Genomic DNA, 5,175 nt, shown 5'->3' with positions numbered 1-5,175 from the left:
TCCATCTAATTCTGCTCCTGCAAGTTATTCCAGGGATATGTGATCAACTCTCTTTCAGTGTTTCCCTTGAGCCTTGAATGTGATGCATATAACTGCCATTCTGATTTTGTATTTCTGTTTCAGCCCTCGAAGGGAGTTCGTTCTTGATGTAGTCTTGCTTGTTATCCTTCCTCCTTCGGCCTTCCAGGTTTCCTTCTGCCTATATCATAATCTCTAGTGTACACTTCTAGTTTGGCCAGTTTTCTTTCCCTTTCCCTAAGGTGGAAGTAGCAGATTTGGTTGCAGAGAAAACGGAAGTGGTTCATTAATAAATCAAGAGAATAAATATTGTATGCATTGCACATGAAATTCTTATGCAAATAAAATTATTAAAAATTTTATAAATAGTTCTGATGCTTCCCCAAGTTTCCCTTTAATTTTCTCTGCAGCACATTGCAGGTGTGCAGATGAGCTTCTTCACATATATTTCTAATTATTGCTACCACAGTGCAGATGGACTGTAATAGCCATTCCCAACTCCCCTTGATTGGCAATGAGAAAGACAAGCCATCTATCTTCTCTCTCAACACAAATGTAGTGTATTCTGTCTTTATTCCAGTTTCCTGGGGTCCATAACTGTGGATTCACCCAACGGAGAATCAGACACAGCCTTTGGCTTAAGATAATGCTCTGTGATAAACATGTACAGAGTTACTTTTCTTGTTATTATGTCCTGAATGGCATCAAATACCAACTAGTCATGTAACATTTAATTTTATTATGTACTGTGGGTAATCTGGGGGTGTTTTAAAGGTAGGTAAAAGTCCTCTTATAGGACAAGAATAAATTTGTTCTTGCTGAAGTTGGTAGGGGACAGAGGAATGGCAGGTAGGGTGCCCACTTATAGCCAGATATGCCCATGTCTTTTTCCCAAAGGAATGTTTACCAGACTCAAGAAATCCTATGCATTTGAGAGAAATGATAACCAATAACAAATGATGGTATCATGGGAACAGGGATGATCATTTCCAACAGTTTTGCTTTCAGAAAACTGCTAGTTGGTTCATGAAATTGCTCTTCTCTATGTTTTGTTATCCACATTTGTTATAAGCAAGTAAAGAAAGCTCAAAAAACATGTGATTTTTCCATGCGATTTGTTTGACAGCCTCTTTCTCTATCATCTTTACCTTCGAAGGGTGAGGTTCACTAAGGCCAGTCTTGCTATTTTTGCCTCCTGCAATCCTGTGGCTTGGCACTGGGTTATGTGCTCATTGAGGAAAGTATGGAATACCAGTGGAATCCTACTAGGCTAAGCCACATCCTCCCTCCTGCCTTGACCTCAACAACCCTCCCTTTATTTGCCCCTCAGTCTACAAGAATTTAGGCTCTAATTGTGAATATATTGAGTTGAAAAAAATCAAAATTAGACATTATGAAAATCAATTCAACAAGCTAAACAATATGTAAAGAGGAGAGTTTGCAAACATCTACTGAACATTTCCCAACCCTACCATCAACAACTAGATAAATAATTCATTTTGAAATATGATGCCCTAAATGATTTACAATTTCTACATCTTTTAAAGTAAAAGCTACTGTCGAGAGCACTTTAGGGTTATTTCGTGACATTGAAAAGTGAAGGAAATAAAAAGGATGAAGGAAAGGAAGGAGTGAGACAGGGAAGGGGAGAGGAGGGGAGAGAAAGAGGAAGAGGAAGGGAAGGAATGCCAGATGTGAGAGGGTTAGCAGGAAAAAGGAAGCAGAAGCTAATAAGGGCAGGTGGAAGAAGTTGAGTCATCCACAGTGTTGCTCCATTCAGCACTTGGCATGCTCAAGAATCATTTTTTTTTCAGTGTGAGTCAATTCCATTAAAAAGAATGACTCTAATAATAAAACTGCAGCAAATCATAGCCCTTTCCACTATACTGGTTTATTCATGGGATTCTGGCATCCACTTCTGTGCTAATCCAGACGACCTCTTCAGAGGTCCCTCGCGAGTGGTGGCTTCTGTGTCACACACACATTTTTTTTAAAAAGAAAGAAAGCAAAAACCAGCTCCCTGCTGTGGACCTGCCCTAATTCCAGACATCTGCAGGCCCAGCTGGGAGCACCTGGAATCTTATTAGCTGTAAGACTTGAAGACAACATCTATAAACCAAAAGACCGAGTGTTGTGAAATTTAAAGAACAGGAACCCTCTAGAGAGTCATACTGCTGTTGTTTGTAAGATGCATATTCAAGTCCCCATAATATCAGTTCAAGCACAATGAATTGATTCAGAGGCTGCATTAGAGATGAAGCTATATAGTCGTGAGACAGCTAAAAAACCTACCCATTTTCAGTGGAATTTTTCCCATTCAGTGTATTTGAAAAACAGATGTATCCATGGAAGCTGCGGCTCTAAAATGAAAGACCACCAAAAGGATGCTCTGTGAATATGCTAAAAAAAAAAAGTGCTTATAGCATCTTATTCTAAGTAGTACAAAAACACCTGAGATCCTGGTATCAAAATTCCAAGCTGTTTTCTTTTCTGTATTAATCTATTTTTTTTTGTTTGTTTTTTTTCAGTCCTGGGGCCTGAACTCTGGGCCTGGGCGCTGTCCCTCAGCACTTCAGCTCAAGGCTTGCACTCTACCACTTGAGCCACAGCACCACTTCTGGTTTTCTGAGTGGTTTATTGGAGCTAAGAGTCTCACAGTCTTTCCTGCCAGGGCTGGCTTTGAACCGCAATCCTCAGATCTCAGCCTCCTGAGTAGCTAGAATTACAGGCATGAGCCACCAGAGCATGACCCTCTGTACTAATCTTAAATAAAGGGATAATAAAGTTAAAATGCTATGATATCTCTTCAAAATGAGGTCACCAAGACTCAAACCAAAACAATTTGTAAAATTTTATCTTTTAATTTTGTACATATATAAAGCTGTGTGAAAGAATAGATGGAAAAATAGTTGAACATGTATGACAGACTTTGCTATATATATATATATATATATATATATATATATATATATATATGGATTATCCATTGATGAGGAAAAGAGGAACATCACCAAAAGAATTGTCCATAAATACTATTTTGAATTTATAAAAATATAATTTATATCACCGTGCACCAGAATCAACTCCACATGGATCAAAGACATCAAAGTCAAAGCAGACACCCTTGAAAACATTCAGGAAGGAATAGGAGAAACTAAGACTCACTGGCACAGGCCAAAATTTTCTTAAGAAAGGCCCCAAAACACAACAAATCAATTGTAAAAATGGGATTGCATGAAACTGCAGAGCTTCTGCATGTCAAAGGACATAGCTAGCAAGATCAATAGAAAGCCCACAGAATGGGAGATCTTCACTAGCCATACAATGGACAAGGTTCTCATATCTAAAATATACTTAGAACTCAAAAAATTAAATTCCCCAACAACAAATCCTCAAAGAAGCAACCATCCCATTAATAAGTGGACTAAAATCTTAAAGAGAGAGTTCTCTGAAGAGGAAATAAAAATGGACAATAGGTACATGAAGAAATGCTCAACTTCTCTAGCCAAAAAAGAAATGCAAATCAAAACAACATTGAGATTCCACCTCATCCCATTTAAAATGGCTATAATCAAGAAATCTAATAACAACAGATGCTGGAGGGGATGTGGCCAAAAGAGAAACACTACTGCATTGTTGGTGGGAATGTAAACTTGTTCAACCACTTTGGAAAGCAGTATGGAGGTTCCTTAAAAGACCACAAAGAGCTCCCCTATGACTCAGCAACCCTAGTTTTAGGCATTTCCCCAAAAGTTTACAAACAAGGACATACTAAAGCCATGTTTATCACAGCATTATTCACTATAGCTAAGATATGGAACCAACCCAGATGCCCTTCAGTAGATGAATGGATCAAGAAAAGAAAATATGATATATATATAGAGAGAGAGAGAGAGTAATTCTATACTTCCATCAGAAAGAATGACACTGCCCCATTTGTTAGGAAATGGAAAGACTTGGAAAAAATTATATTAAGTGAAGTAAGCCAGTCCCAAAATAACATAGGTCCAATGGTTTCCCTTATCTGCATTAACTAGTATATGTCTAGGACAAGCAGAAGAGGTCAAAGCTATGTACATATGACCATATAATCTGATGCTAAGCGAAATGAACCCCAAGATAGGGACACAAGAGATTTTATCTTTGTTGCTGTTCTTTTTAATGTACTTATAATGTATTATGTGCTTTTTTTTGTTTCTTTGTATGTCCTTTGTATGTTCTCCCATGGCATAACCCCTGTTGTCACTGTATGTGATTCCGGTGTCCTTTATCTTGTATGTACATTTTTCTAATTTGGGGAGGGGAAGGGAAATAACAAAATGTTGATATAAGGATACAGGATGACCCATTGTAACAACTAGATGTACCAGACACTATATTGAAAATGAACTTTACATGTTTTGGGGGGGAGGGAGGAGTTGGGAGGTGGGGAGGAAAGGGATGGTGGGGACAAAACAAAGGTGGGGGTAACAATGCTTGATAGGAAATGTACTCATTACATTGCTCATGTAACTGTAACCCCTCTGTACAGTATATTTACAATAAAATATATATTAAAAATAAAAGGAATGCATGAACCAAAAATAATATATATATAATTTATGTAAGGAACAATGCACATTAGATTGCTATTTTTGCTATAATTTGTTAATCATTTAAAAAGGATATTGGCAAATCAACTTAAACCCCTGTAACTTAGATGTTTAGTGGAGCATTTCTACTTGCAGGAAATTTTAAAGTATCATTAAAATTATCTTCAAGTGGATTTGTGGAATTTTTCTCTTATTTTTATTGAAAGAAAGTATTAAAAGTCTAAGTGGGTAATCACTGATTTGTACCTCCTCAAGTCTTTCAAGATGATCACAGACTGTTCTTAAATAATATGACGAGTTAGAACAGTTTTAGATTAGATCACCAATACTGAAAACACAGTGGAATTTTTTTATCCAGTACTGGGGCTTGAATTCAGGACCTAATGATTTTTTAAAATTTTACTCAGAGCTGGCACTTTGCCACTTGAGTCACAATTCTACTTCCAGCTTTTGTAATTGGAGATAGGATTTTCATAAATGGAGAATAGATATATCAGCACAAATACTGAATGGTGATCCTCAGATATCAGACTCTTGAGTAGTTAGGATTACAGATGTGAGCTAC

This window comes from Dipodomys merriami, unplaced genomic scaffold (genome assembly GCF_024711535.1).
Source record: "Dipodomys merriami isolate MVZ:Mamm:240054 unplaced genomic scaffold, mDipMer1.0.p SCAF_5, whole genome shotgun sequence".
Taxonomy (NCBI): Eukaryota; Metazoa; Chordata; class Mammalia; order Rodentia; family Heteromyidae; genus Dipodomys; species Dipodomys merriami.
The sequence above is the reverse complement of the archived record's forward strand: the minus strand, read 5'-3'. Positions refer to the sequence as shown.